This window comes from Drosophila biarmipes, unplaced genomic scaffold (assembly GCF_025231255.1).
Source record: "Drosophila biarmipes strain raj3 unplaced genomic scaffold, RU_DBia_V1.1 ptg000019l, whole genome shotgun sequence".
Taxonomy (NCBI): domain Eukaryota; kingdom Metazoa; phylum Arthropoda; class Insecta; order Diptera; family Drosophilidae; genus Drosophila; species Drosophila biarmipes.
In genome coordinates, this window is record NW_026114537.1 from 1,883,696 (window position 1) to 1,904,183 (window position 20,488).

Sequence of the window (20,488 nt, forward strand, 5' to 3'; positions counted from 1 at the left end):
TAGACAATCCTATAATTAATACCTCTCGCACGGATCCAAAACAAATGGTTCGTCACTTCGCTATCTAAATAAAAGAGTAGTAGATATCTTCGGTGCTCCGGAGATATAATCATCCACTTTAGTAAGGATGTCGAATATTTTTATAATATCGTATCGACAATATTTTCTGTTTTAAAAAAATATCAAAATAATATTTAATATATCTTGATATCTCTCTATTGCTATTTTTTAGTTTCCCAATAAGTTTCTTAGAATTAAAAGAAATATAAATTAAACACATCTGTTTTGAATCATATGGAGATGCCTTTTTAACGACTACCCCACACGCGTAGGTGTGGGCGCGGTGGGGGTGAGTGCCGGCGTTTTATTCTGTGAACAATCCAAATCAGCCTTATACATTTTAAACTAACTTAATCTTAAAGCAGTGTGCCTCCTACAATTCACAAGACAATGAACACATTTTTGGTGGCATTCATTATTAGGCCCACACTTCAAGGGCCACGAAACCCATACGAGGTCGCGTAACTTAACTACTAGATTTTCCTTACAATACTTATTCTACCTATCGATTACAATGTTTGACCGTCGACAACATCAATAATATATCTTTAGATGTCAAAATGCGTTATAATCTTAAATGATACAAAATTTAATTTAATATTTAAAATAATATTATCAACAACCCTAGACTTTAGCAAGGCTTTCGATGTGGTTAGGCATTCACAGCTTCTACTTAAACGTTTTTATTTGGGATTTTTCTGTCTGCTCGTTACGAGGTTCGTGCGGCTTCTACAGAAGATTGTGTGTTTGTCCAACTAAATTTATATGACGTTTTATTCTCGTGCTACTAATGCATTGGGTGTGTGCCTTGGCAGGTCTCGGTACCTTCTCGCGCTGGTTCCACTGCCTGCTGATATTGCTCGTTCTGGCCTTTCGACGCGTTCCTGCGCTCTCCAACGAGGTCCGCGCGGCGATCGATGGTGCCTGCTGGTTTCACTGACGATGTCCTGCGGATTTATATAACTTCTCACATTCCGTGCTTTCTTCGGGTGACGAAAAGAAGCTCATGTTCTCACTTTCTCTAGCTGTTATCCTGTGAGTCCTCATAGCCTTTGAGTCCTGTGACTCTTCCTCTTCTTTCCAGTTCTATCCTTAGACGAAATTAGGAATTTTCGTTGTTATCTCTGGCCATTATCCTGTGTCCTCGACGACCAAAAGTTCACCGATGAGCTTTAAGTCGCCGATCCTCCGTTTTATTCTCCTTCCCACGCTGTCGTCCTCGAAGATTTCAAATTCTCTCTCGCCAATACTTCTTATGTTCCCACTAAGATATCGGTTCTCATTGCCTATGGATACCCACCTCGAGGCTCATTGATTCGCCTTCTCCTTTTCGTGGCCCCACCCTTTGGTCACATCATCCGTGAGCGATCGTCTATCGATACCGATGATAAAGCGTTGCCACCTGCTCAATACGAAGTTTCACCTTTTGACAATATTTCCAGTATTTCTTGCGCCCAACGATCGCCACTATCGTACAGGGACAATCGACCGCCTGCCAATCAAGGCGCCCCTTCCTTAGGTAATGGTGAATTGGCAAATTTGTTTTTGTCCGAACAGCTTACGTTTGGCTCGTAGTCGTTCTCTTCCTTTTTTTCGCCTTATTTTAGCTCGGCACTACCGTTTGCCCTTACCATGACGACCGTTCGTACCATGTCGACCACTTGAATGTCGACCGTGAATGCCCTTTCCTTTTTTTTTGCGAGAATCCTTATAAATTGGCTTGCTAAATATGGTTCAGGAGGTGTCGCCTCGTCACGCGTATTATCTCGCTGCCCTTTTCTAGAAGTAGTCTGCCTGAGAAAATGTACAATTACTCTCAGTGTGTATGCGTACACCCTCAAAAAATTTTAAAATGAAACTTTTAACATGAATTGTTCGGCCATTTATGCATGTATTTTATTTAATCTTTTTTTTCAATGGAACTTAAGTTTATTGTCCTAAATGACGTGTTTTTCAGAACTATTCAACGAGGGGTTATATTTTATATATAATATTAAATTTAACACTACAAGTGTACACCCAAAAGTCTGCGTACAACTGTTTAAAGACAAGTCAGTTGAAGCTAAATTTGTGCATCAAGTTCCAAAGAATTTCAACATGAATAAAAAGGTCAAACAAATTTCTGTTGAGGAACGAATAATTATAAATTTTTTTTGGAAGGAAAATCTTATAGGTGCTCTTGTTGGTAGAGCCGATTCCTTCATCCAAAACATTACTAACACCTGCAACTCGACTGGCAGTAACCAATCAAAGGCTTGATCTGGCCGCCCGCCCTTGCTAACCAACCGCGAACAGAAGACTATTGTTAAGTCTTTTCATCTTAATCTGAGGAGGGCGGAGAAACCGTTTGAGTTCCTGGAACAAGTTGAATGGTCCGCCAACACCTACGGTTTAGACCTGGACCGGAGTTACTTAAAGGATAGGCATTGAAGTGGTTTATCGCCAATAATAAGCAATGGAAAACCTGGGCAGAGCTCATTGAGAGCTTGCATCTGTACTTTCTGCCGAAACATTTCTTCACAAAGTGGTTTCGTCGATGTCTTTTACCTCGATCAGCATTGTCACAGTGAGCGCTCTGACGTCGACTTTGCTGCACAGGATCGCTTTCATTGTGGTCCTTAGCTCTGTGGTTTTGGTGTCGGAGATCTTATTTAGGAGGACTGACCCCCTCGTGAGTCCGAGTCGTTGCTAAGCAGTCGCCAAGTCAACGTGTAAGGGCGCTATCAAGGCCACCCGAGGTACCAAGCCGTCTGTAAATTTACCCGCAATTAACCCTCTCGAACCCGTGAACACCTTATAAATTTGGTGGGACGAACACACAATCTACTAAGCTAGCCACACGAATCTCGTAGCGAGGTATTTGACTATGAGGGTATTTTTTTGATATATATTATATTTCTTTATGATATATATATATATATTTCTTTAAAACATCACAAAATAATTAAAAAGGATAAAAGGAGAAATCTGACGTCATTGCGAGGGGTGTGGGGTTTGAGGCGTTTTTTTATGCCGATCAATAGGTATTGATGAGAACAATACATTTCAGCTAAAATTTTTGTCTAGTATGAATACTGTAGGCGCCACAGTAGAGTGGGAGTGGGCGTAGCAAGCTTTTTTCTAGCGCTCGGTTTCATGTTTACGTTTCGGTTTATTAAAACCCGCAAATTCTTAAAAATAAGAAGAATTTATTTTATCAACTTTGACAATAATATTCTGTTTGTAACTTAAAAATAGCAATAGGTAGATGGAGGTGCAAAAACATCAAAGCAAGATTTTAACGCGCGTTGAACGTGGTTCTTGCTGGGTGGTGTCTTTGTTTTATAGGTTTCTAGTCCCTTATGGTGATTGTTGCTTGGCTAGGTTTGAAGTTGCACTTGTAATACGGAAATCTGGCAGTTCTGCTTCTAGAAACTGGTCAATATTATCTTCTCGTTGCCGTCTTGAAGAAATGCCATTGACATACTTTCCTCCCGGCATCCGATGTGTTTGTTCCTGGAAGCTATTACAATTTATTGACCTGCGGATCTTATCCTGGCGACGGGCTGGCACCAACGCATCTTCTACTTCTGGCAATATTAACAGGCTCATGGTTAGTCATTTGTTTCCCAATTTGACTTCTGGCTCGAGCTGCGCACTTATTCCGCAGCTCCTTCCATTTGCCAACCTAACTTGTCGTCTTTATTATGTAATTCTTCTAAGAGCAGCCGATTTTATCCGCCAGCTCCTCGCTAATAAAGCTCGCTGAAGATCGCCAGATGTAACGAGCTGTTTTTCTATGTTTTCTCGCTACGAAACTCGTACACATAACTCAGAAGATTTGGGCGTTTGTCCCAAAAAACTTATAGTAAACGTGACCGGTCGTTGGCGATAATCCCACAGACTGCGCATCCCGTGAAATACTTCCATTGAAGCTCACGGATCTTCTTACGAGAAATCGACTTTCAATATTGTTGTTAGCATGGGACCGGAAATATCCTAGATCGAGCACACAATTTTAAGCACGGAATACATACAGTTTAATACCGGACAGCCATTGTCAGCCAAATCCAATCCGATAAACTAATAGTGATTTTGTTGGTGATCGCATCGACAATTCTATTTATAATTATGAAGAAAAACATTCCATAATTATTATCTGAAATATCTGTCTTTCTAGCCCGATATTAAGATGTTTTCACACTGCACGCTGGAGTCGTATTAATATTTGATAGTCTTCGACAAATAATAATTTTAATTTTACAATTTCAAATTAGCCGATTTTTCTCGAAAATTTTTCTTTTTCACTTCAGTCTGTAACAAAATTAAAAAAAAGGGAATTACAAAAAAAAAAAACTCGACGGCGTTTCCTGCTAACTATTATCTATCGAATGACATGGCCATTTTTGATTTCTGATGATCCAGCGCAGAGTTATGAGGGGCATCGCAATTCAACTTTTTTCGAGACAAATCTCGACAATTTCTACCATTATCCATTTCTTTGTAAAAACTGGATAAGACATTCGAAGAATGTACTAATGTACTATTCGTTGAATAAATATATTTTAACTGTATCGTATGTATGTATGTAAATAATCGGAAAAGTCTTTTAAACCTTAAGTTCGTTAGTGATGCCGCTCTTGCAAAATTTCCGATATCAACGAAATTTCACTATCTGAAGATCCTTATCACACAACTATACCAACATCCGTTGAGCTTTTAAGCGAATCTTAAATGAAAAACTTGTCCGATAAAGTATTGTCGGAAAACAGATTATACTGGTCTACATTATTATATTTTGAGGATCGACTGTTCATTTTTATCAGCAATCCAAGATTTTGACTCCGCTGTCCTACAGTTTTACAACTCCATTTGTCCAGCCTTGAAAGCTTTTGTCCCATCATTAACTGTTTCCCCTTCTTCCAAGCGGTCGTGGTTTTCAAAACATTTGTTGCACCTCAAAATACAAAAAATTTTGATTTTTGATTGATCTCTACTTGATTTTGCCCGTTACTAATCCACCCACTTCCAATTCCTCACTGAAACTAGACAATCCTATAATTAATACCTCTCGCACGGATCCAAAACAAATGAAAATTCACCGCATTTTCTTCGTCCCTTCGCTATCTAAATAAAACAGTAGTAGATATCTCCGGTGCTCCGGAGATATAATCATCCACTTTAGTAAGGATGTCGAATATTTTTATAATATCGTATCGACAATATTTTCTGTTTTAAAAAAATATCAAAATAATATTTAATATATCTTGATATCTCTCTATTGCTATTATTTACTTTCCCAATAAGTTTCTTAGAATTAAAAGAAATAGAAATTAAACACATCTGTCTTGAATCATATGGAGATGCCTGGAGATGCGGTGGTAGTGAGCGCCGGCGTTTTATTCTGTGAACAATCCAAATCAGCCTTATACATTTTAAACTAACTTAACCTTAAAGCAGTGTGCCTCCTACAATTCACAAGACAATGAACACATTTTTGGTGGCATTCATTATTAGGGCCACACTTCAAGGGCCACGAAACCCATACGAGGTCGGATAACTTAACAAATACTAGATTTTCCTTACAATACATATTCTACCTATCGATTACAATGTTTGACCGTCGACAACATCAATAATAGATCTTTAGATTTCAAAATGCGTTATAATTTAATTTAAACAAATAACAATAATATGAAATAACAAAATTTAATTTCAAATCCAATTTCTTGTTATCTTGTTTTTAAATAATACAGATTATGTGAATTATACTCAACATACAAAACAAAATTTAATTTAAAATTTAATTTCTTATAATTTAGTTTTTAAACGATGCAGTTTATAAAAATAAAAAAAAAATATAAAAAAAAATATATTGCATTCTCGACATTTGGGGAAAAAATTATTACGATATAAATATATATTTGTTCCAAAAATAAATATCGATAATAATATTATCAACAACCCTAGACTTTAGCAAGGCTTTCGATGTGGTTAGGCATTCACAGCTTCTACTTAAACGTTTTTATTTGGGATTTTTCTGTCTGCTCGTTACGAGGTTCGTGCGGCTTCTACAGAAGATTGTGTGTTTGTCCAACTAAATTTATATGACGTTTTATTCTCGTGCTACTAATGCATTGGGTGTGTGCCTTGGCAGGTCTCGGTACCTTCTCGCGCTGGTTCCACTGCCTGCTGATATTGCTCGTTCTGGCCTTTCGACGCGTTCCTGCGCTCTCCAACGAGGTCCGCGCGGCGATCGATGGTGTCTGCTGGTTTCACTGACGATGTCCTGCGGATTTATATAACTCCTCACATTCCGTGCTTTCTTCGGGTGACGAAAAGAAGCTCATTCTCTCTCTCTCTGGCTGTTATCCTGTGAGTCCTCATAGCCTTTGAGTCCTGTGACTCTTCCTCTTCTTTCCAGTTCTATCCTCAGACGGAATTAGGAATTCTCGTTCTTATCTCTGGCCAACAGTTCGCCGATGAGCTTTAAAACGCCGATCAACATGGTCACAGTGAGCGCTCTGACGTCGACTTTGCTGCCCAGGATCGCTTTCATTGTGGTCTTTAGCTCTGTGGTTTTGGTGTCGGGGATCTTATTTAGGAGGATTTAGAGTTCCTCCTGATCTGAGCAGACCAGTGGGACCGTCCGGGACAGAGCACCCTACTCTAAGAACAGTAACGCTTTCCTAAATCCGCACGGCTGACCCCCTCGCGGGTCCGAGTCGTTGCTAAGCAGTCGCCGAGTCAACGTGTCAGGGACGAGCAGCGAGCACGTGGCGCCAAGGCCACCCGAGTTACCAAGCCGTCTGTAAATTTACCCGCAATTAACCCTCTCGAACCCGTGAACACCTTATAAATTTGGTGGGACGAACACACAATCTACTAAGCTAGCCACACGAATCTCGTAGCGAGGTATTTGACTATGAGGGTATTTTTTTGATGTATATTATATTTCTTTATGATATATATATATATATTTCTTTAAAACATCACAAAATAATTAAAAAGGATAAAAGGAGAAATCTGACGTCATTGCGAGGGGTGTGGGGTTTGAGGCGTTTTTTTATGCCGATCAATAGGTATTGATGAAATCAATACATTTCAGCTAAAATTTTTGTCTAGTATAAATACAGTAGGCGCCACAGTAGAGTGGGAGTGGGCGTAGCAAGCTTTTTTCTAGCGCTCGGTTTTATGTTTACGTTTCGGTTTATCAAAACCCGCAAATTCTTAAAAATAAGAAAAAATTTATTTTATCAACTTTGACAATAGTATTCTGTTTGTAACTTAAAATATAGCCATAGGTAGATGGAGGTACAAAAACATCAAAGCAAGATTTTAACGCGCGTTGAACGTGGTTCTTGCTGGGTGGTGTCTTTGTTTTATAGGTTTCTAGTCCCTTATGGTGATTTGGTGCTTGGCTAGGTTTGAAGTTGCACTTGTAATACGGAAATCTGGCAGTTCTGCTTCTAGAAACTGGTCAATATTATCTTCTCGTTGCCGTCTTGAAAAAATGCCATTGACATACTTTCCTCCCGGCATCCGATGTGTTTGTTCCTGGAAGCTATTACAATTTATTGACCTGTGGATCTTATCCTGGCGACGGGCTGGCACCAACGCATCTTCTACTTCTGGCAATATTAACAGGCTCATGGTTAGTCGTTTGTTTCCCAATTTGACTTCTGGCTCGAGCTGCGCACTTATTCCGCAGCTCCTTCCATTTGCCAACCTAACTTGTCGTCTTTATTATGTAATTCTTCTAAGAGCAGCCGATTTTATCCGCCAGCTCCTCGCTAATAAAGCTCGCTGAAGATCGCCAGATGTAACGAGCTGTTTTTCTATGTTTTCTCGCTACGAAACTCGTACACATAACTCAGAAGATTTGGGCGTTTGTCCCAAAAAACTTATAGTAAACGTGACCGGTCGTTGGCGATAATCCCACAGACTGCGCATCCCGTGAAATACTTCCATTGAAGCTCACGGATCTTCTTACGAGAAATCGACTTTCAATATTGTTGTTAGCATGGGACCGGAAATATCCTAGATCGAGCACACAACTTTAAGCACGGAATACATATAGTTTAATACCGGACAGCCATTGTCAGCCAAATCCAATCCGATAAACTAATAGTGATTTTGTTGGTGATCGCATCGACAATTCTATTTATAATTATGAAGAAAAACATTCCATAATTATTATCTGAAATATCTGTCTTTCTAGCCCGATATTAAGATGTTTTCACACTGCACGCTGGAGTCGTATTAATATTTGATAGTCTTCGACAAATAATAATTTTAATTTTACAATTTCAAATTAGCCGATTTTTCTCGAAAATTTGTCTTTTTCACTTCAGTCTGTAACAAAATTAAAAAAAAGGGAATTACAAAAAAAAAAAACTCGACGGCGTTTCCTGCTAACTATTATCTATCGAATGACATGGCCATTTTTGATTTCTGATGATCCAGCGCAGAGTTATGAGGGGCATCGCAATTCAACTTTTTTCGAGACAAATCTCGACAATTTCTACCATTATCCATTTCTTTGTAAAAACTGGATAAGACATTCGAAGAATGTACTAATGTACTATTCGTTGAATAAATATATTTTAACTGTATCGTATGTATGTATGTAAATAATCGGAAAAGTCTTTTAAACCTTAAGTTCGTTAGTGATGCCGCTCTTGCAAAATTTCCGATATCAACGAAATTTCCCTATCTGAAGATCCTTATCACACAACTATACCAACATCCGTTGAGCTTTTAAGCGAATCTTAAATGAAAAACTTGTCCGATAAAGTATTGTCGGAAAACAGATTATACTGGTCTACATTATTATATTTTGAGGATCGACTGTTCATTTTTATCAGCAATCCAAGATTTTGACTCCGCTGTCCTACAGTTTTACAACTCCATTTGTCCAGCCTTGAAAGCTTTTGTCCCATCATTAACTGTTTCCTGTTTCTTTTAAACGGTAGTGGTTTTCAAAACATTTGTTGCACCTCAAAATACAAAAAATTTTGATTTTTGATTGATCTCTACTTGATTTTGCCCGTTACTAATCCACCCATTTCCAATTCCACACTGAAACTAGACAATCCTATAATTAATACCTCTCGCACGGATCCAAAACAAATGAAAATTCACCGCATTTTCTTCGTCCCCTCGCTATCTAAATAAAACAGTAGTAGATATCTTCGGTGCTCCGGAGATATAATCATCCACTTTAGTAAGGATGTCGAATATTTTTATAATATCGTATCGACAATATTTTCTGTTTTAAAAAAATATCAAAATAATATTTAATATATCTTGATATCTCTCTATTGCCATTTTTTAGTTTCCCAATAAGTTTCTTAGAATTAAAAGAAATATAAATTAAACACATCTGTTTTGAATCATATGGAGATGCCTTTTTAACGACTACCCCACACGCGTAGGTGTGGGCGCGGTGGGGGTGAGCGCCGGCGTTTTATTCTGTGAACAATCCAAATCAGCCTTATACATTTTAAACTAACTTAATCTTAAAGCAGTGTGCCTCCTACAATTCACAAGACAATGAACACATTTTTGGTGGCATTCATTATTAGGCCCACACTTCAAGGGCCACGAAACCCATACGAGGTCGGATAACTTAACAAATACTAGATTTTCCTTACAATACTTATTCTACCTATCGATTACAATGTTTGACCGTCGACAACATCAATAATATATCTTTAGATGTCAAAATGCGTTATAATCTTAAATGATACAAAATTTAATTTAATATTTAAAATAATATTATCAACAACCCTAGACTTTAGCAAGGCTTTCGATGTGGTTAGGCATTCACTGCTTCTACTTAAACGTTTTTATTTGGGATTTTTCTGTCTGGTCGTTACGAGGTTCGTGCGGCTTCTACAGAAGATTGTGTGCTTGTCCAACTAAATTTATATGACGTTTTATTCTCGTGCTACTAATGCATTGGGTCTGTGCCTTGGCAGGTCTCGGTACCTTCTCGCGCTGGTTCCACTGCCTGCTGATATTGCTCGTTCTGGCCTTTCGACGCGTTCCTGCGCTCTCCAACGAGGTCCGCGCGGCGATCGATGGTGCCTGCTGGTTTCACTGACGATGTCCTGCGGATTTATATAACTTCTCACATTCCGTGCTTTCTTCGGGTGACGAAAAGAAGCTCATGTTCTCACTTTCTCTGGCTGTTATCCTGTGAGTCCTCATAGCCTTTGAGTCCTGTGACTCTTCCTCTTCTTTCCAGTTCTATCCTTAGACGAAATTAGGAATTTTCGTTCTTATCTCTGGCCATTATCCTGTGTCCTCGACGACCAAAAGTTCACCGATGAGCTTTAAGTCGCCGATCCTCCGTTTTATTCTCCTTCCCACGCTGTCGTCCTCGAAGATTTCAAATTCTCTCTCGCCAATACTTCTTATGTTCCCACTAAGATATCGGTTCTCATTGCCTATGGATACCCACCTCGAGGCTCATTGATTCGCCTCGTAGTCGTTCTCTTCCTTTTTTTCGCCTTATTTTAGCTCGGCACTACCGTTTGCCCTTACCATGACGACCGTTCGTACATGTCGACCACTTGAATGTCGACCGTGAATGCGCTTTCCTTTTTTTTTTTGCGAGAATCCTTATAAATTGGCTTGCTAAATATGGTTCAGGAGGTGTTGCCTCGTCACGCATATTATCTCGCTGCCCTTTTCTAGAAGTAGTCTGCCTGAGAAAATGTACAATTACTCTCAGTGTGTATTCGTACACCCTCAAAAAATTTTAAAATGAAACTTTTAACATGAATTGTTTGGCCATTTATGCATGTATTTCATTTAATCTTTTTTTTTCAATGGAACTTAAGTTTATTGTCCTAAATGACGTGTTTTTCAGAACTATTCAACGAGGGGTTATATTTTATATATAATATTAAATTTAACACTACAAGTGTACGCCCAAAAGTCTGCGTACAACTGTTTAAAGACAAGTCAGTTGAAGCTAAATTTGTGCATCAAGTTCCAAAGAATTTCAACATGAATAAAAGGTCAAACAAATTTCTGTTGAGGAACGAATAATTATAAATTTTTTTTGGAAGGAAAATCTTATAGGGTAATTGGTGCTCTTGTTGGTAGAGCCGATTCCTTCATCCAAAACATTACTAACACCTGCAACTCGACTGGCAGTAACCAATCAAAGGCTTGATCTGGCCGCCCGCCCTTGCTAACCAACCGCGAACAGAAGACTATTGTTAAGTCTTTTCATCTTAATCTGAGGAGGGCGGAGAAACCGTTTGAGTTCCTGGAACAAGTTGAATGGTCCGCCAACACCTACGGTTTAGACCTGGACCGGAGTTACTTAAAGGATAGGCATTGAAGTGGTTTATCGCCAATAATAAGCAATGGAAAACCTGGGCAGAGCTAATTGAGAGCTTGCATCTGTACTTTCTGCCGAAACATTTCTTCACAAAGTGGTTTCGTCGATGTCTTTTACCTCGATCAACATTGTCACAGTGAGCGCTCTGACGTCGACTTTGCTGCACAGGATCGCTTTCATTGTGGTGCTTAGCTCTGTGGTTTTGGTGTCGGAGATCTTATTTAGGAGGATTTAGAGTTCCTCCTTATCTGAGCAGAAACCGCAGTGGGACCGTCCGGGACAGAGCACCCTACTCTAAGAACAGTAACGCTTTCCTAAATCCGCACGGCTGACCCCCTCGTGAGTCCGAGTCGTTGCTAAGCAGTCGCCAAGTCAACGTGTAAGGGCGCTATCAAGGCCACCCGAGGTACCAAGCCGTCTGTAAATTTACCCGCAATTAACCCTCTCGAACCCGTGAACACCTTATAAATTTGGTGGGACGAACACACAATCTACTAAGCTAGCCACACGAATCTCGTAGCGAGGTATTTGACTATGAGGGTATTTTTTTGATATATATTATATTTCTTTATGATATATATATATATATTTCTTTAAAACATCACAAAATAATTAAAAAGGATAAAAGGAGAAATCTGACGTCATTGCGAGGGGTGTGGGGTTTGATGCGTTTTTTTATGCCGATCAATAGGTATTGATGAAAACAATACATTTCAGCTAAAATTTTTGTCTAGTATAAATACAGTAGGCGCCACAGTAGAGTGGGAGTGGGCGTAGCAAGCTTTTTTCTAGCGCTCGGTTTTATGTTTACGTTTCGGTTTATCAAAACCCGCAAATTCTTAAAAATAAGAAGAATTTATTTTATCAACTTTGACAATAATATTCTGTTTGTAACTTAAAATATAGCAATAGGTAGATGGAGGTGCAAAAACATCAAAGCAAGATTTTAACGCGCGTTGAACGTGGTTCTTGCTGGGTGGTGTCTTTGTTTTATAGGTTTCTAGTCCCTTATGGTGATTGTTGCTTGGCTAGGTTTGAAGTTGCACTTGTAATACGGAAATCTGGCAGTTCTGCTTCTAGAAACTGGTCAATATTATCTTCTCGTTGCCGTCTTGAAGAAATGCCATTGACATACTTTCCTCCCGGCATCCGATGTGTTTGTTCCTGGAAGCTATTACAATTTATTGACCTGTGGATCTTATCCTGGCGACGGGCTGGCACCATCGCATCTTCTACTTCTGGCAATATTAACATGCTCATGGTTAGTCGTTTGTTTCCCAATTTGACTTCTGGCTCGAGCTGCGCACTTATTCCGCAGCTCCTTCCATTTGCCAACCTAACTTGTCGTCTTTATTATGTAATTCTTCTAAGAGCAGCCGATTTTATCCGCCAGCTCCTCGCTAATAAAGCTCGCTGAAGATCGCCAGATGTAACGAGCTGTTTTTCTATGTTTTCTCGCTACGAAACTCGTACACATAACTCAGAAGATTTGGGCGTTTGCCCCAAAAAACTTATAGTAAACGTGACCGGTCGTTGGCGATAATCCCACAGACTGCGCATCCCGTGAAATACTTCCATAGAAGCTCACGGATCTTCTTACGAGAAATCGACTTTCAATATTGTTGTTAGCATGGGACCGGAAATATCCTAGATCGAGCACACAATTTTAAGCACGGAATACATACAGTTTAATACCGGACAGCCATTGTCAGCCAAATCCAATCCGATAAACTAATAGTGATTTTGTTGGTGATCGCATCGACAATTCTATTTATAATTATGAAGAAAAACATTCCATAATTATTATCTGAAATATCTGTCTTTCTAGCCCGATATTAAGATGTTTTCACACTGCACGCTGGAGTCGTATTAATATTTGATAGTCTTCGACAAATAATAATTTTAATTTTACAATTTCAAATTAGCCGATTTTTCTCGAAAATTTTTCTTTTTCTGTAACAAAATTAAAAAAAAGGGAATTACAAAAAAAAAAAAACTCGACGGCGTTTCCTGCTAACTATTATCTATCGAATGACATGGCCATTTTTGATTTCTGATGATCCAGCGCAGAGTTATGAGGGGCATCGCAATTCAACTTTTTTCGAGACAAATCTCGACAATTTCTACCATTATCCATTTCTTTGTAAAAACTGGATAAGACATTCGAAGAATGTACTAATGTACTATTCGTTGAATAAATATATTTTAACTGTATCGTATGTATGTATGTAAATAATCGGAAAAGTCTTTTAAACCTTAAGTTCGTTAGTGATGCCGCTCTTGCAAAATTTCCGATATCAACGAAATTTCCCTATCTGAAGATCCTTATCACACAACTATACCAACATCCGTTGAGCTTTTAAGCGAATCTTAAATGAAAAACTTGTCCGATAAAGTATTGTCGGAAAACAGATTATACTGGTCTACATTATTATATTTTGAGGATCGACTGTTCATTTTTATCAGCAATCCAAGATTTTGACTCCGCTGTCCTACAGTTTTACAACTCCATTTGTCCAGCCTTGAAAGCTTTTGTCCCATCATTAACTGTTTCCCCTTCTTCCAAGCGGTCGTGGTTTTCAAAACATTTGTTGCACCTCAAAATACAAAAAATTTTGATTTTTGATTGATCTCTACTTGATTTTGCCCGTTACTAATCCACCCATTTCCAATTCCACACTGAAACTAGACAATCCTATAATTAATACCTCTCGCACGGATCCAAAACAAATGAAAATTCACCGCATTTTCTTCGTCCCCTCGCTATCTAAATAAAACAGTAGTAGATATCTCCGGTGCTCCGGAGATATAATCATCCACTTTAGTAAGGATGTCGAATATTTTTATAATATCGTATCGACAATATTTTCTGTTTTAAAAAAATATCAAAATAATATTTAATATATCTTGATATCTCTCTATTGCTATTATTTAGTTTCCCAATAAGTTTCTTAGAATTAAAAGAAATAGAAATTAAACACATCTGTCTTGAATCATATGGAGATGCCTGGAGATGCGGTGGTAGTGAGCGCCGGCGTTTTATTCTGTGAACAATCCAAATCAGCCTTATACATTTTAAACTAACTTAACCTTAAAGCAGTGTGCCTCCTACAATTCACAAGACAATGAACACATTTTTGGTGGCATTCATTATTAGGGCCACACTTCAAGGGCCACGAAACCCATACGAGGCCGGATAACTTAACAAATACTAGATTTTCCTTACAATACATATTCTACCTATCGATTACAATGTTTGACCGTCGACAACATCAATAATATATCTTTAGATGTCAAAATGCGTTATAATTTAATTTAAACAAATAACAATAATATGAAATAACAAAATTTAATTTCAAATCCAATTTCTTGTTATCTTGTTTTTAAATAATACAGACTATATGAATTATACTCAACATACAAAACAAAATTTAATTTAAAATTTAATTTCTTATAATTTAGTTCTTAAACGATGCAGTTTATAAAAATAAAAAAAAAAATACAAAAAAAAATATATTGCATTCTCGACATTTGGGTAAAAAATTATTACGATATAAATATATATTTGTTCCAAAAAAAATATCGATAATAATATTATCAACAACCCTAGACTTTAGCAAGGCTTTCGATGTGGTTAGGCATTCACTGCTTCTACTTAAACGTTTTTATTTGGGAATTTTCTGTCTGCTCGTTACGAGGTTCGTGCGGCTTCTACAGAAGATTTTGTGTTTGTCCAACTAAATTTATATGACGTTTTATTCTCGTGCTACTAATGCATTGGGTGTGTGCCTTGGCAGGTCTCGGTACCTTCTCGCGCTGGTTCCACTGCCTGCTGATATTGCTCGTTCTGGCCTTTCGACGCGTTCCTGCGCTCTCCAACGAGGTCCGCGCGGCGATCGATGGTGTCTGCTGGTTTCACTGACGATGTCCTGCGGATTTATATAACTCCTCACATTCCGTGCTTTCTTCGGGTGACGAAAAGAAGCTCATTCTCTCTCTCTCTCTCTGGCTGTTATCCTGTGAGTCCTCATAGCCTTTGAGTCCTGTGACTCTTCCTCTTCTTTCCAGTTTTATCCTCAGACGGAATTAGGAATTCTCGTTCTTATCTCTGGCCAACAGTTCGCCGATGAGCTTTAAAACGCCGATCCTCCGTTTTATTCTCCTTCCCACGCTGTCTTCCTCGTAGATTTCAAATTCTATCGCGCCAATACTTCTTATGTTCCCACTAAGATATCCGTTCTCATTGCCTATGGATACCCACCTCGAGGCTCATTGTTCCTCCTTCTCCTTTTCGTGCCCCCACCCTTTGGTTACATCATCCGCGAGCGATCGTCTATCGATACCGATGATAAAGCGTTGCCACCTGCTCAATACGAAGTTTCACCTTTTGACAATATTTCCAGTATTTCTTGCGCCCAACGATCGCCACTATCGTACAGGGACAATCGACCGCCTGCCAATCAAGGCGCCGCTTGCTTAGGCAATGGTGAATTGGCAAATTTGGTTTTGTCCGAAAAGCTTACGTTTGGCTCGTAGTCGTTCTCTTCCTTTTTTTCGCCTTATTTTAGCTCGGCACTACCGTTTGCCCTTACCATGACGACCGTTCGTACCATGTCGACCACTTGAATGTCGACCGTGAATGCCCTTTCCTTTTTTTTTGCGAGAATCCTTATAAATTGGCTTGCTAAATATGGTTCAGGAGGTGTCGCCTCGTCACGCGTATTATCTCGCTGCCCTTTTCTAGAAGTAGTCTGCCTGAGAAAATGTACAATTACTCTCAGTGTGTATGCGTACACCCTCAAAAAATTTTAAAATGAAACTTTTAACATGAATTGTTCGGCCATTTATGCATATATTTTATTTAATCTTTTTTTTCAATGGAACTTAAGTTTATTGTCCTAAATGACGTGTTTTTCAGAACTATTCAACGAGGGGTTATATTTTATATATAATATTAAATTTAACACTACAAGTGTACGCCCAAAAGTCTGCGTACAACTGTTTAAAGACAAGTCAGTTGAAGCTAAATTTGTGCATCAAGTTCCAAAGAATTTCAACATGAATAAAAAGGTCAAACAAATTTCTGTTGAGGAACGAATAATTATAAATTTTTTTTGGAAGGAAAATCTTATAGGGTAATTGGTGCTCTTGTTGGTAGAGCCGATTCCTTCATCCAAAACATTACTAACACCTGCAACTCGACTGGCAGTAACCAATCAAAGGCTTGATCTGGCCGCCCGCCCTTGCTAACCAACCGCGAACAGAAGACTATTGTTAAGTCTTTTCATCTTAATCTGAGGAGGGCGGAGAAACCGTTTGAGTTCCTGGAACAAGTTGAATGGTCCGCCAACACCTACGGTTTAGACCTGGACCGGAGTTACTTAAAGGATAGGCATTGAAGTGGTTTATCGCCAATAATAAGCAATGGAAAACCTGGGCAGAGCTAATTGAGAGCTTGCATCTGTACTTTCTGCCGAAACATTTCTTCACAAAGTGGTTTCGTCGATGTCTTTTACCTCGATCAACATTGTCACAGTGAGCGCTCTGACGTCGACTTTGCTGCACAGGATCGCTTTCATTGTGGTCCTTAGCTCTGTGGTTTTGGTGTCGGAGATCTTATTTAGGAGGATTTAGAGTTCCTCCTGATCTGAGCAGAAACCCCAGTGGGACCGTCCGGGACAGCGAGCACGTGGCGCCAAGGCCACCCGAGTTACCAAGCCGTCTGTAAATTTACCCGCAATTAACCCTCTCGAACCCGTGAACACCTTATAAATTTGGTGGGACGAACATACAATCTACTAAGCTAGCCACACGAATCTCGTAGCGAGGTATTTGACTATGAGGGTATTTTTTTGATATATATTATATTTCTTTATGATATATATATATATTTCTTTAAAACATCACAAAATAATTAAAAAGGATAAGGAAGAAATCTGACGTCATTGCGAGGGGTGTGGGGCTTGAGGCGTTTTTTTATGCCGATCAATAGGTATTGATGAGAACAATAAATTTCAGCTAAAATTTTTGTCTAGTATGAATACTGTAGGCGCCACAGTAGAGTGGGAGTGGGCGTAGCAAGCTTTTTTCTAGCGCTCGGTTTTATGTTTACGTTTCGGCTTATCAAAACCCGCAAATTCTTAAAAATAAGAAGAATTTATTTTATCAACTTTGACAATAATATTCTGTTTGTAACTTAAAATATAGCAATAGGTAGATGGAGGTGCAAAAACATCAAAGCAAGATTTTAACGCGCGTTGAACGTGGTTCTTGCTGGGTGGTGTCTTTGTTTTATAGGTTTCTAGTCCCTTATGGTGATTTGGTGCTTGGCTAGATTTGAAGTTGCACTTGTAATACGGAAATCTGGCAGTTCTGCTTCTATAAACTGGTCAATATTATCTTCTCGTTGCCGTCTTGAAAAAATGCCATTGACATACTTTCCCCCCGGCATCCGATGTGTTTGTTCCTGGAAGCTATTACAATTTATTGACCTGTGGATCTTATCCTGGCGACGGGCTGGCACCAACGCATCTTCTACTTCTGGCAATATTAACATGCTCATGGTTAGTCGTTTGTTTCCCAATTTGACTTCTGGCTCGAGCTGCGCACTTATTCCGCAGCTCCTACCATTTGCCAACCTAACTTGTCGTCTTTATTATGTAATTCTTCTAAAGATTTGGGCGTTTGTCCCAAAAAACTTATAGTAAACGTGACCGGTCGTTGGCGATAATCCCACAGACTGCGCATCCCGTGAAATACTTCCATAGAAGCTCACGGATCTTCTTACGAGAAATCGACTTTCAATATTGTTGTTAGCATGGGACCGGAAATATCCTAGATCGAGCACACAATTTTAAGCACGGAATACATACAGTTTAATACCGGACAGCCATTGTCAGCCAAATCCAATCCGATAAACTAATAGTGATTTTGTTGGTGATCGCATCGACAATTCTATTTATAATTATGAAGAAAAACATTCCATAATTATTATCTGAAATATCTGTCTTTCTAGCCCGATATTAAGATGTTTTCACACTGCACGCTGGAGTCGTATTAATATTTGATAGTCTTCGACAAATAATAATTTTAATTTTACAATTTCAAATTAGCCGATTTTTCTCGAAAATTTTTCTTTTTCTGTAACAAAATTAAAAAAAAGGGAATTACAAAAAAAAAAAAACTCGACGGCGTTTCCTGCTAACTATTATCTATCGAATGACATGGCCATTTTTGATTTCTGATGATCCAGCGCAGAGTTATGAGGGGCATCGCAATTCAACTTTTTTCGAGACAAATCTCGACAATTTCTACCATTATCCATTTCTTTGTAAAAACTGGATAAGACATTCGAAGAATGTACTAATGTACTATTCGTTGAATAAATATATTTTAACTGTATCGTATGTATGTATGTAAATAATCGGAAAAGTCTTTTAAACCTTAAGTTCGTTAGTGATGCCGCTCTTGCAAAATTTCCGATATCAACGAAATTTCCCTATCTGAAGATCCTTATCACACAACTATACCAACATCCGTTGAGCTTTTAAGCGAATCTTAAATGAAAAACTTGTCCGATAAAGTATTGTCGGAAAACAGATTATACTGGTCTACATTATTATATTTTGAGGATCGACTGTTCATTTTTATCAGCAATCCAAGATTTTGACTCCGCTGTCCTACAGTTTTACAACTCCATTTGTCCAGCCTTGAAAGCTTTTGTCCCATCATTAACTGTTTCCCCTTCTTCCAAGCGGTCGTGGTTTTCAAAACATTTGTTGCACCTCAAAATACAAAAAATTTTGATTTTTGATTGATCTCTACTTGATTTTGCCCGTTACTAATCCACCCATTTCCAATTCCACACTGAAACTAGACAATCCTATAATTAATACCTCTCGCACGGATCCAAAACAAATGAAAATTCACCGCATTTTCTTCGTCCCCTCGCTATCTAAATAAAACAGTAGTAGATATCTCCGGTGCTCCGGAGATATAATCATCCACTTTAGTAAGGATGTCGAATATTTTTATAATATCGTATCGACAATATTTTCTGTTTTAAAAAAATATCAAAATAATATTTAATATATCTTGATATCTCTCTATTGCTATTATTTAGTTTCCCAATAAGTTTCTTAGAATTAAAAGAAATAGAAATTAAACACATCTGTCTTGAATCATATGGAGATGCCTGGAGATGCGGTGGTAGTGAGCGCCGGCGTTTTATTCTGTGAACAATCCAAATCAGCCTTATACATTTTAAACTAACTTAATCTTAAAGCAGTGTGCCTCCTACAATTCACAAGACAATGAACACATTTTTGGTGGCATTCATTATTAGGCCCACACTTCAAGGGCCACGAAACCCATACGAGGTCGGATAACTTAACAAATACTAGATTTTCCTTACAATACTTATTCTACCTATCGATTACAATGTTTGACCGTCGACAACATCAATAATATATCTTTAGATGTCAAAATGCGATATAATCTTAAATGATACAAAATTTAATTTAATATTTAAAATAATATTATCAACAACCCTAGACTTTAGCAAGGCTTTCGATGTGGTTAGGCATTCACTGCTTCTACTTAAACGTTTTTATTTGGGATTTTTCTGTCTGGTCGTTACGAGGTTCGTGCGGCTTCTACAGAAGATTGTGTGCTTGTCCAACTAAATTTATATGACGTTTTATTCTCGTGCTACTAATGCATTGGGTCTGTGCCTTGGCAGGTCTCGGTACCTTCTCGCGCTGGTTCCACTGCCTACTGATATTGCTCGTTCTGGCCTTTCGACGCGTTCCTGCGCTCTCCAACGAGGTCCGCGCGGCGATCGATGGTGCCTGCTGGTTTCACTGACGATGTCCTGCGGATTTATATAACTCCTCACATTCCGTGCTTTCTTCGGGTGACGAAAAGAAGCTCATTCTCTCTCTCTCTCTGGCTGTTGTCCTGTGAGTCCTCATAGCCTTTGAGTCCTGTGACACTTCCTCTTCTTTCCAGTTCTATCCTCAGACGGAATTAGGAATTCTCGTTCTTATCTCTGGCCAACAGTTCGCCGATGAGCTTTAAAACGCCGATCCT

At 38.7% G+C, this 20,488-nt stretch overlaps 2 long non-coding RNA genes across 8 annotated transcripts in view; one reads left to right on the top strand and one right to left on the bottom strand.

Annotated features, from left to right (window-relative positions):
* The first annotated feature begins 366 nt into the window (after positions 1 to 366).
* Positions 367 to 20,426, top strand: LOC127012108 (uncharacterized). Of its 2 annotated transcripts, none has more exons than XR_007765589.1 (3): positions 367 to 516; positions 5,591 to 6,414; positions 20,408 to 20,426. It is a non-coding gene; the product is annotated as an uncharacterized LOC127012108 (long non-coding RNA). The 2 variants fall into 2 exon arrangements; XR_007765588.1 differs by lacking the exon at positions 20,408 to 20,426 and adding an exon at positions 6,464 to 7,051.
* LOC127012107 (uncharacterized) overlaps positions 15,093 to 20,488 on the bottom strand; it is an 83,329-nt gene continuing 77,933 nt past the window's right edge. For 2 of the 6 annotated variants that reach the window (XR_007765587.1, XR_007765585.1), the window contains exons 2-3: positions 15,660 to 15,782; positions 15,094 to 15,594 (exon numbers count right to left, since the gene is read on the bottom strand). This is a non-coding gene — a long non-coding RNA (uncharacterized LOC127012107). Of the gene's footprint in view, positions 15,595 to 15,659; positions 15,783 to 20,488 lie in introns of all 6 variants that reach the window. The other 4 variants (XR_007765586.1, XR_007765584.1, XR_007765583.1 and 1 more) reach the window with 3 other exon arrangements.